Genomic DNA, 11,952 nt, shown 5'->3' on the forward strand with positions numbered 1-11,952 from the left:
GCTATCTATGCAAGTCTTTATCAATGGTAAAGGGTGCATCCTATTGCTCACTTAAGCCACCTCCCAAGGTGCTATCCATAACAACTATAGCTCTATCAACCATAAGGTCTAGAGCTTTTACGTCTTTTGCAACCTTCGCTTCCTTTGTCCATTCATGAAGGCTTTAGGTCAAGGACATGTTTCAACAACCCTCCCACATGCTCTTCAACATCCACTGTGACTGCAAAGGGGTTCTCACTTTCATTGAGTAACAAAATTAAGGTGGCCATCCATGAGAGGTAGTTGATGCCATGTTGATCAATGTCATATTCCTTTGTTTTTGAAGTAGTGAGGTGCTTGAAATAGGCAAGGGTTAGATATGTAGGAAAATGACTTAATAATTTGCAAAATGCGTTTGTGTGATTGATGTAATTTAGGAGATTGGAGGGCACCCATTCCTCTACAGAATCCTCGAAGTTTTCAGTATTCTCTCAAAGATACGTTTCGTGTACTCGATAGGTTATTGCAGGTTTGGACCATGCCACAATACTGTATCATAATACTTGATATTAGGGTAAAAGGTGTGGTAGAGATCTGATCTATGGATAGGGTGTATATGTCAAGGAAGAAAGCAAACTTGAAGAGGGAAAACCTACGAACAACAAAAGTAAAGAAGGCATTGATATATCTAAAGTATTCATGGTCAAAAAAAGGATATATCCTTTGATGCTACATCGATAGACAATATTAGCTTAGAGACAAATGGGAGTGATAATTAGGATCTTGAAACTCCATCACCTATAAGTCTCACAAGGCTAAGGCAAAAATCTTGATCCATCCTAGTACAAGCATCTTAGAAATGTTGCACTAGAATCTATATAAAAAACAAGAGTCAAAAAAGCTTCAAGCTCTCCCCAAAATATTTACAAATTACAAGAACAGAGATTAAGTCATTGTTTTGCAGGCTACAAAGAGAGAAGGGCAATCCAATGAGCAAATTGAGGACTTGGTGAAGGCGAAGGAGGCAAACCTTACTAGACCAAGGGAGACCCCCAAATTGATTTAAGTCATGCACTAAGCCTCTTAGTGCAAAATATGAAAAACACCTTAGTGATCTACTCAAAGAGGATCATGGCGTATTTTCATAGAGCTACTCAGACCTCAAGGGCATCCCACCCTAAGTGCTAATGCATATTATCGCTTTGAAACCTGATGTCAAGCAACGTGTCAAACAAAGACCCTACTCCATGAAGCACACCATGTTTGAGAAGAGTGATCATACTAACTTTGTATCATGCATCATAGTGGTACTAAAAAAATGGTAAGATTTGAATATGCATTAACTACAAAAAGAATCTTGTAATGAAACGAGACCATTATCTACTACCTTACATGAATCATATAATTGAGCAAATGGTAAGTAAAGAAGCGTACAAATTCTTGGATGGATTTTCAAGCTATAATCAAGTGCAAGTTCACCCAAATGATAAGCCTAAGGCCACCTTTGCTATTGAATAGGGAGTATTCACCTAGATTTTTTGGCTTGACCAATTCATGGATCACTTTCCAATATCACATGTGCACTATTTTTAAGGATATGCTAAGATGATGGCTCAAGGTATTTGTTGATGACCTTTGTGTCCAATGCAATTGGGAGAAGCACTTCAAAAATCTTCAATTCGTCTTCAAAAGATATCAACAATACCAATTTCCTTGAATCTCTTTACACACCAATTTTGGGTTAAACATGGCATCATTTTGAACCATTTAGTATCTAAAGACAACATTGTAACTGATATTGCTATAATCAAGGTAATAACGGATCTCCCACCACCAACTAACCAGAGGGCATCCAATGTTTCCTTTGACATATTGGGTATTACTGTCACTTTATGTTAAACTATGCTTCAATAGCGCGACCCCTCTAGAATCTGTTGGTTATTTGGGAATGGATAGATGAATGCCAAGCTCCTTATGAAGTGGTAGAGAAGGCTTTAATAAACACAATGATTTTACGAACCTTGAATTGGACAATAACCTTCCACATGTATATCAATGCTTCTAAAATTGCGATTGGAGCCATGTTGTACCAACCCAGTGACTTTCCTACATGTTTGGTTAGGAGTCAACTCATTGAAGCAAAGATAAATTATTCAATGATAGAACATGAAGGATTAGCATTGGTATACTCTGTCAAGGAGTTGCACCACTACTTGTTGACTATCACATTCACATTTTTTGTAAACCATCAAGCACTCATGTATTTGGTAAACAAGCCTACGCTATAGGAAATGTTGCTAGATGGCTTCTACTTTTGATACAATTTGACATTTTTGTGATTGTATGCAAAGAGAATAAATTATTTATTTTTGACTATATGTTTTGTATCAGTAGCCACCATGAGGAAACGATGAGGGCTGATGATAATCAACCCTAATGCCCATTATTATGCATTCAACAAGAATGCCAAATTTTTAAGGTAGACATTATATCCCATTGGGAAGATGATATCGTTCACATATTGAAAAATGGCCTACTAGAGAATGCATGACTTAGCATCTCCTAATCATTCAAGAGACCCAATCATATCAAATGATTGGTGGTTAACTATATTGACTAGGCTAGGGTGGTCTTCTTCGAAGATGTACATGTGAGCACAAAATCAAGGGCACACAGAAGGATTGTAAGATGACACTTTCATACAAATGTAGTAGCAAAAAAGATTCTACAGACCCAATTATGATGGTTTACTCTTTTCAAAGATAGCCCCTTTTGTCAAACACTATAATGAGTGTCAACAAACCAAACTTCCAATCAAAAAGGGTAAAATGGAACTCTTCCTTATAATTTCCTACCAATCCTTTGAGAATTGCAAGAGGACATTTTCATACAAATGCCATACGAAGAAAGATTTTACACTCCCAATTGTAGTAACTTACTCTTTTCAAAGTCGCAGCCCCCTTTTGTCAAACACTATGATGACCGTCAACAAACCAAACTTCCAATCAAAAAGGGTAAAATGGAACTTGTCCTTATAATCACCTACCAACCCTTTGAGAAGTGTGGAGTAGACCTCATGGGACCTATCAACCCTACTCTATGATACTTCCAAGCTTGCTACATTATTATATTTATAGAATAGGACCATAAGAAAATGTGATGCCAAAACCACGGCAAAATTCTTATGGGAGCGATTCATCTCATGACTTAGCTACCCCATTGAAATTATCATTGACCAAGGAACTCATTTCTTAAATAATATCATTTAACATCTCTTATCAATGTTCCTAGTTTTGCATTGCAAGTTCTTACAAAGATCATTGTTAGTGTCATCCCAACCAAAGTCTCAAAATGGCAATTAGAGAACATAAGAAATATAGCCAATAAGGACCTAAATGCCTTTTGGCTAAGAGAAACATGGCCAAGCCTACCAAAATATCCATACCCTAACTTGCAAAATAACAAGAGGGCATAGGAAGCCTTTTACTATTCACATGGAGAAGAAGAAATGATCCACTCTATTTTCCTTATCCACAATGACATGTTAAGGAGTATCAAGAGAGTGAACAACATGGTAGATACAGCTTTTTGAAGATTCCAAACATAAGTGCCACCCACACTCATAGAATCTACATATTCCATCCCATAGAGCTAGTGCCATCTTTTGCTCACCAACTACCCTAACCCCTCCATCATCACATGCAAGTACCTCAATCTCCTCATCAAGCTACTATAGCAACCCATGACATCATGCAAAGAGGAGATTCCACCATTATTCTTCAAAATGCAAGCATTAATAGAGTGACGATGGTTTGGCTTCACCTTAGAGCTACATTGTTGTCTAGGTTCTACATATAAGTGTTGGAAGACATGGTGGATGGTAGATTCTCCATGTGCACATAGTCTTTCTACTTGGAGTCCTCATTGCAACTATATGAATATGTCAAGGAGTATTTTTTGAGTAAATGATATCTTAGAAAACACTCAAACCATTTTCTAAATGATATTTCATCTTCTATGTACTCAAAGTCATGTGACTAGGGCAAACAAGAGGGGTGACAAGGGGCACTCTTGTTGTGTGGATCTTTTGAGATCAAGTGAACCTTTAAAATAACCATCCATACCAACTAACAGAAACCACTAAAGCACTTGAGAAAAGCGTGCTTATCATTTTGCAAAAAGTGTTATCAAGTCCACACCATTGTAGCACTCGAATGATGAACCATAAGCTCATGCAATCATACACTTCATCCACGTCCATATTGATCAATCAATGGCCTCCACCCAGTTCTATTGTTAGATCTATACCCATAAGCAAATTGATAATTTCATCATATATGTTCCTTGAATGTAACAATTCATATTATCTCTCATGTAATATGCACGGCAATATGAATTTGATTTGTAGCACCAATGTTTTTGCTATTATCTTGTATAAGACATTTATCATAGTTAATGGGCTATGATATCCTTGCTTACTTTTTTCTCCCACTTCAAATATTAGCTTCATAAGACCATGATTTTAGCTTTGAGGCATTGTCCCAACGGATCTTACATATTGGTTAGAGTGCAAACATCCTTTGAGCATACCTCCCACATAGCACTTAAGATCTCTGGGGGAATGCCAATTAGGTTTAGTGCCTTCCCCCTCTTCATTTTGCTCAATGCAAATTTAAGTCCTTCATTGTTGCATGGCCTACCTAGTAATAGGATAACTTGCTTGCCCTTACCTTTCTCATGGCTAGAAACAACATTAGCCTCTACTCATGGCACTCGACAATGTTAGGCTTGGTACCTACAACTAAGGAGAAACGCCTTACAAAGATTCTAGCAAATTTTCCTTTATCTTTGACCATGTTACCCTCATCATCTTCTATATTAACAACAATATCTTGCCTCTACTTTTTGTTCATGGATCTACATAGTGTATCTTTAGCCCTTGGCTAAATCTTGATATATGAAACTTTATTAGTATCTATATATTTTAATGTTATTCTTAGCATTTTTTGAACTTAAGCTATGACGTACTCATTTCTACCCTAGGGAGAGGATGCTTAGTATTCACTTGAACGCCTTTCTTGAGTAACACCGCCTTGACCCATAGGATCCACAAGTTTAGCTAGTCAAGTGACTTTTGAGTTTACTTTGAAATAGAAAATCACAACCTTGATCCATTAGGATTTACTTGAGGGACCTATGACTTATCAATGTCTATCAATAATCTAACACCCAACCAAGAAATCTCACTTTGAAACCCATCAAGACCGAGAGTGGATTGGCATTACACTTGGTTCAAAGAGAGTAAAAGATGGGCCGTGGGGGGGGGGGGGGGGGGCATTGATCCCTCTATCTTGGCATGATATCACTTGGCCCCCTAAAATGTGCTAGTCGGGGTTATGACTTGACCTTAGACAATAGGATCTTGGCATGATATCACTCGGCCCCCTAAAATGTGCTAGTCCGGGTTATGACTTGACCTTAGACAATAGTCAATGGCACTATTCCTATAAAGATCTACTAAGAAAGCACCCAACTTATCGGCTCCACCCATTTATAGGACATCATCGTCACCACACGATGATTATCCAACCGCTTTCCACCCATGCACTTGACATTTTACTTGTGTAATTAAGGGTCCTACTATGCTGTGAGAACATATAAAAGTAGCTTCACTAATTAGCCTATTATATGAGGTCCATTAAATGTCTTTAGATACAACACAAAAATAGTTACTTTTCCAAACAGTTTAAGTAATTGTTATTTGATTAAATTAGCTAGCCTCTAATCCACAACTAATGTCTCACAATTGTTTATTTTGACCACTCTTGAGTCCTTTGTCCTTGGCCCTTTTTAGAATTGAAATCTTTCCCAATGCATATACATCATGCCCACCGAGGATTTCTTTTCTCATCTTAGGCATGTGGGGTTTAACATTAACATGATTAGAGTCCCCATTTGGCCCCATGTTGCCATAGAATGGAACCTTCCTTGTAATTCTTGACCTCGTCATCTAGGGGGCCATCTCACACTCTAGATGATAATAACTGGTTATTCCGATTCCCCTTTAATCATGTCACATCCACAACCGCCAAGATAGCCTCTTCAATCATATCCACAAACAACAATCGCGGAGCATAAGCACTTCAACCAACCAGTATTTTTTAAAAAAACATCCATTGGCATCAACAAATATTTCAGGTTAATACCATTGGCATGATCTCTATCTTGAAAAACAGTGTTGCCATACAATCACAAGGTAGAGTTCAAGAGAACATAATTTACATTTTTATACCTCTTTCTTTCACAAGTATTATTAGCACTATTGTTGTAAAATCCCTATATTCATTTGGAAAGGTGCTATTCAAAGAAATAATTATCTTATACTTCACTCTTTAAATTGTCCCACTAGCTTGGGCTCAAGCACATACGTACTGTGCCCATTGCAAATTGTGGTCTTAGGGTCTTATCCTAGCTATCATTTCAGACCCCCTAGATGCACAAACATTGCGAAATAGGCATCCCTAGGTCTACCTTGTAAACAAGCACGTAGTTATATCCCATGAGGATTGACCTAAAGAATCCTATGGTCTAACAATCCTAATAGCATTCTGCTACCTAGTTAAGAAAGATCACATTGTGATCCATCGCGGGGCTAAGAGTGGACTAATCACTTGGTTTAGAGAGAGAGAGAGAGAGAGAGAGAGAGAGAGAGAGAGAGAGAGAGAGAGAGAGAGAGAGAGAGAGAGAGAGAGAGAGAGAGAGAGAGAGAGAGAGAGAGAGAGAGAGAGAGAGAGAGAGAGAGAGAGAGAGAGAGAGAATGGGGAGTGAGCTCGCCCTTTTTGCCCATAAGATATAATCCTTGAATCTAGTTCCCTAAAATGCTTCTTAGTTAGTTCCAAGACACTAACCTTAGGAAGTCTTCGATCACCCCTAATCCTATTTTCCATCGTTTCGAAACCTTGCTATTAATTGGAGTCTCAGCTAGTCCATCAAGTGTTCCATCAGGAAACCACTCATCCACTTTCCATACATGCACCAGGCACTCTTTAATTATCTAAATAGATCATGCTACACACATTAGTGACATATATAATCAACTTTCTTAACTAGTCCTTAGCACATGGTTCTTTACATTTCTTTAGGCAGACATATACAAAAATAATTAAAATCATTCATTTCAAAACAATTGATCTCATATTGCAAATATTTATAGCTCCATTTGCACTCATAAAGAGCCATAATTCCAAAAAGATCCACCCAAAAATTGTAACCTTGTTCATAAATCAATATTGGATTCTTGATGCTCACTCATCATACTTGCAGATCTATTCCTATCGTAGGACCACTAGTGAGCATTGTTTCAAAACCAACCCAAGCCCCTCTAGTTCTCACTCTCCCATAAGGGGAAACATTTAGCATGTGACCTCCTACCTACACATTGGTCGGGTGCTCATAAGTAGGTAAAGACTATTTTGAGTGCTCACATAGGTAGGTAAAAACTATCTCAAATGTAAGAGTTTCAATGAAGAGCTTGGGGAGATGCAATGTTGATTAATTCTATCTAGCATTTAGAGCACATAGTTTGATTAGAATATTTCATTATATAATGCATTACCAATTTTCTATGCAAGAGTGACTAGCGAAACCTTTATCTCATGGAAATTTCATTATTTAATGCATTACCAATTTTGTGCTATAAATATCCGGCCATCGGGAAGGGAAGGTCTTTGATCAAACCACACTACACCTTATAATCTATTTGTATCAATAGAGGCTGATTCACCAATGAAAATAGCAAGGGTACAATCAAACAACCTCATCTTATTGACTTGTGCAAGGTGAAGGAACATCAGTGATATTGACAATTTGAAATAAGAAATAACAACAGCATGCCGTATTACAATGCATCTGCATATTGGGCTTATATTACAATATATACAGGACGCTACACGCCAACTGGAATAACTCATACATTTGGCCTTTCACGTTCATATGAATAGCCTTCCATCTAAATGAAGAAATTTGTCACTAGCCAAGTCAAGTCATTTTTGGCATCATACATCAAACATCGCCTATAATAGGCTAGTGGGTAGGGATCTTTGATCCATCCTTGAAGACAAGACTTAACAATATCCATCATATATGATAGATTGGTACATGGCTTAACCTCTGGCACATAGGAACAAATAGCTAAGCAATTTTCATATTCATTCTTTAGGGACTTGTAGCGACACTCTTCCAAGAGTATAGTGTTGCTAGCATTGAGCCGAGGGTGTTTTTTTCCACACTTTCTGCAAGCTCTTTAAAAACACATGCTTTTTCTAATGTTGCTCATCAACACAAGGGATATGGAAAAAACTCTTTTGCCACACTTCACAATCTTCTTGAGAGAATACATATGTTCATATAGAAACAAAAACAATAAACCAATAAGAAGACTACAGAATGACATAAAAATACTAATTGTCTCCAAGTCACTTTACCTAGAAGAATTTTTTCATTGGCTAGTGTGTAGGGGAAGCATGTAGACAAAATCCATATCAACTTTGGCTTCCTACAATAGCTCCAAACCATGGTACTTGCTTTGGCTCCCAGTGCTAGCTAGAAATTTTTGGCTTTAGGACTCAACCATTTTGAAGCTGCAAAACCAGTGGTTACTCTAGGAGAGACCTACAATGATAAAACAATTGGAGGAGAGCCAAGAAAAAATAAGGAAGTTGGAAACCCAACTACATGTAGCCAGGTGGAAGGAAATGACGCTTGGGTGGCATGAGTGGTAGAGAAGTCTAAAGAATATTGAGACTCTCAAGCGTGGAAGTAGAGGTTGTAGAAGAAGAATGATAGCAATACGGTAACAACTAGTCACTCACCCTAAACTACTTGTATTATTCTATTTTGTATCGAGAGCATCAAGTCCAAAGTAAGTGATCATTCTATGAATGTGTTATAAATCCACTCTCATACACATGACATTGTTGTTGTAACCGACATAGCCATTCTCCATCTAGACAAAGCAATGAGAAACATGGAGAAAGCATTGAAAACCTATAGCAACATTATTCCTCCCAAACTTGTAAGGAGCATTTTGATCGAGAAGAGGTTTAAGAAAGTCAAGTAGCAATGTGTTGAAAAGTTCTTGCAAGGGTCTTGCTTGGATAAGAAAAGCACCCTGGACAAGGTGGGGACTAGTAGACAAAGCTACACCCAACTCTTCAAAGTTACGCAAGAGACATTAAAGAAAAAAAGGATCGAGGGGTCTTTGCTTCCAAAGCCATCTTCAGTTTAACAAACAAGATGCAACATCCACCAACGAGTCTTGGAAGTGCTTGGCAAGCCCTTTCACATTATAGTAGATAGCTATCTTGGAAAGAAGAGAGTACTAAACTACAACAACTATAACAATATATTCTTTGACTTAAGGACGTTGTAAAGTGCAATGATCAAGTTTTACATGCTAAAGCATGCAAAAGAAAATGGGGTTGCCATTTTTGTTATCAAGCTAGATGAAACCGAGATTGTGAAGATCAAGGAAATGGAAAGAGTTTCTATCACCTTGATAAACGAGGATCTTAGCTACATACAAGGGGGGTGAAGGCTCCTTCGACTCATTGTACTTCACTATGCAATGAGACCAAGAAATCTGGTAGTTGAGAGCATTTTAGGTTGACATGGAAGATTTGATGTGTTGAAATGGGTGTTTCAATGAACTTCTATACCCAAGGTAATAAGTTCTCAATAATCAAGGGAGGAACTAAGCATCAAAGGGTTTTGACAATATAAAGTAGAGTGGCAGATGGCCAAGATTTAAAGAGACTAAACTGTATGTACAATGTGTCAAAAGGTGTTATTACTAAGAGTCCTTGCATTTACTGCATGGCTATGGCCAAGGAGTGCAATGCTGCTAGTTGAAACAAGGTGCCCGATAGACACACCAAAGATCTAAACTTTCAAGCCATTCTAGATATCCTTTTAATGAATGCTCACATGTGCACATTATATGCCTTGTGTAGAATAGTTGAGAAAATTGTGTATTTGTACATTCGATTTGCATGGAAATTTCAATTCCAAAAGGCCAAGGATGCTACTATCATGGCTATTGAGAGGGTTTTGTCAGACATTAGTCTCCATGGGGGGAATGTTGTGATCGAGGTAGATCCTCGAAGATCCAAAAATGAAAATAGTGTTCTTAGGAAACACTCAATAGGTGGGGTTAAGGCCATAAGGTTTTTGGGCTTCCATGGCAAGTCCAAAAAAGGTTCTTTTTGCATTCATCACAACCAATGGAAAGCGCTACAGAATGCAGTCAAAGATCATGAGGATGATGGAAGAGCAAGGAACAGGAAGGCCAAAGTCTGGGAGGCATTGGACACAGTGTTATTGTGTTGTGATAAAACACCTTGGTTCATTGAGGATCTCCTAACCTTCAAAAAGGCCCTCAATCAATTCAAAACCTTCTTGAAGGATACCTGGGTAGAAAACAATTTCACACACTATATGGTATGGAAGTTCCTTTGATTTAAAGAAAAGTTTCGAGCAAAGGAAAAGCAAATATGAGGCTTAAGTGACACTTGCAAAAGGGGTCACTACTAAGCGATATGAGGCCCTTTCTCTCTGAGGGAGGTGCTTTTACACTTTTTGGTAGTAACCCTCCCTAGAAATCAGGCACCCAACACTACAACTCACTAAATTCAAGGTAGATGATGAAAAGGGATTACTACCATGTGAAATTGGGACTTTTCTCACTCTCACAAAGGCCAATTTTGCTTCGATCTAACTTTATGTGTTGGAATGAGGTGTCCAACACTCCAATTCACTCCATTCAAGGTAGACAATAAGTAAATGACAAAATAATTGATTGGAATGAACTCACAATCAAGTAGATAGCATTTGAGTTTTTTCAAACTTCATATGGAGCTTTAGTAGGCCTTGAATTTTCTACTTAGCACTTAACTAATTCCATCTCTTTTCTTATGTGCAATATATTATTTATAGTCAGGGTCCCTAGTTTGTGAGATAGTACAAGAGTTTGTCAATTTGGTCCACCCAGGGAATGGAGAAGTCACATTACCAAATAAGGACCATATACTTGGTGGTGGTGCACAAAAGCCAAACAGCCTACTAGAAGTTTTCTAGTGGTTTTACAAATTAATTTGGCACAATGTGAGATTAGAAGAAGCAAAAAGGACATGCCAAAGCTTGGACATTGCTCTTACATTAAAATGATTGAAACAAAAGAGACAAGAAGCATACAATAACTCATATGCAAATGAATTTTTTTTTACAATGGCTAGCCTTTAGGGAGAGATAAGGCCGGAGATGGGGTTCAAGCATCAAATAAGCATGCATTCATTCTAGACTATGTGGGCTCGAAGGGGATGCTTTGATCACCTTTGCTGACATTTCCTCATCCTTATCACCATCATCCCCCAAGATTGGCACCTGTATAAGTGGTGCTAGCTCTATTCGAGGTAGTGACTCTATAGCCAGTACTCCTAGAGGAGCAGGCTCTATAGGAATCATGTACTTTGTCCACTTCAAGGATTCTCATTTTGCGTAAGGATTCAAGTCACCTAGTTTCCAGACCCCTAGTGCAATGGCACGAGCAACATACAATATGTAATAAGGGACCCTCATAGATTGGTATCCATATCCAATGCCAAACACCTGCAATGCATATCGCTTCTTGACCAGAATTATTTTCTCTACATTCACCAGAAGGGCATACCCTCCATAAAACCTGGTCAGCACCTTGAGCACAAAAATGGGAAGCCTTGCATTGTCCAAAGAATGTTCACTGTGAAAAAATATAATATTAATAGCAAAGTCATTTATTCATATCAATACAAAATATTTCTCTGCAATACATTGCTTGAAAGTGTATTTGCATGTATGTACCTTTGTATGATCCAATTTGCCAATGTATTGTGAGAGAGCCACACCTTTTTCATGGCCTATTATCTTGGAGTTGCTAGC

Source organism: Lygodium microphyllum, chromosome 24 (assembly GCF_053477565.2).
Source record: "Lygodium microphyllum isolate KBCC chromosome 24, Lygodium_microphyllum_v1.1.10, whole genome shotgun sequence".
Classification (NCBI taxonomy): domain Eukaryota; kingdom Viridiplantae; phylum Streptophyta; class Polypodiopsida; order Schizaeales; family Lygodiaceae; genus Lygodium; species Lygodium microphyllum.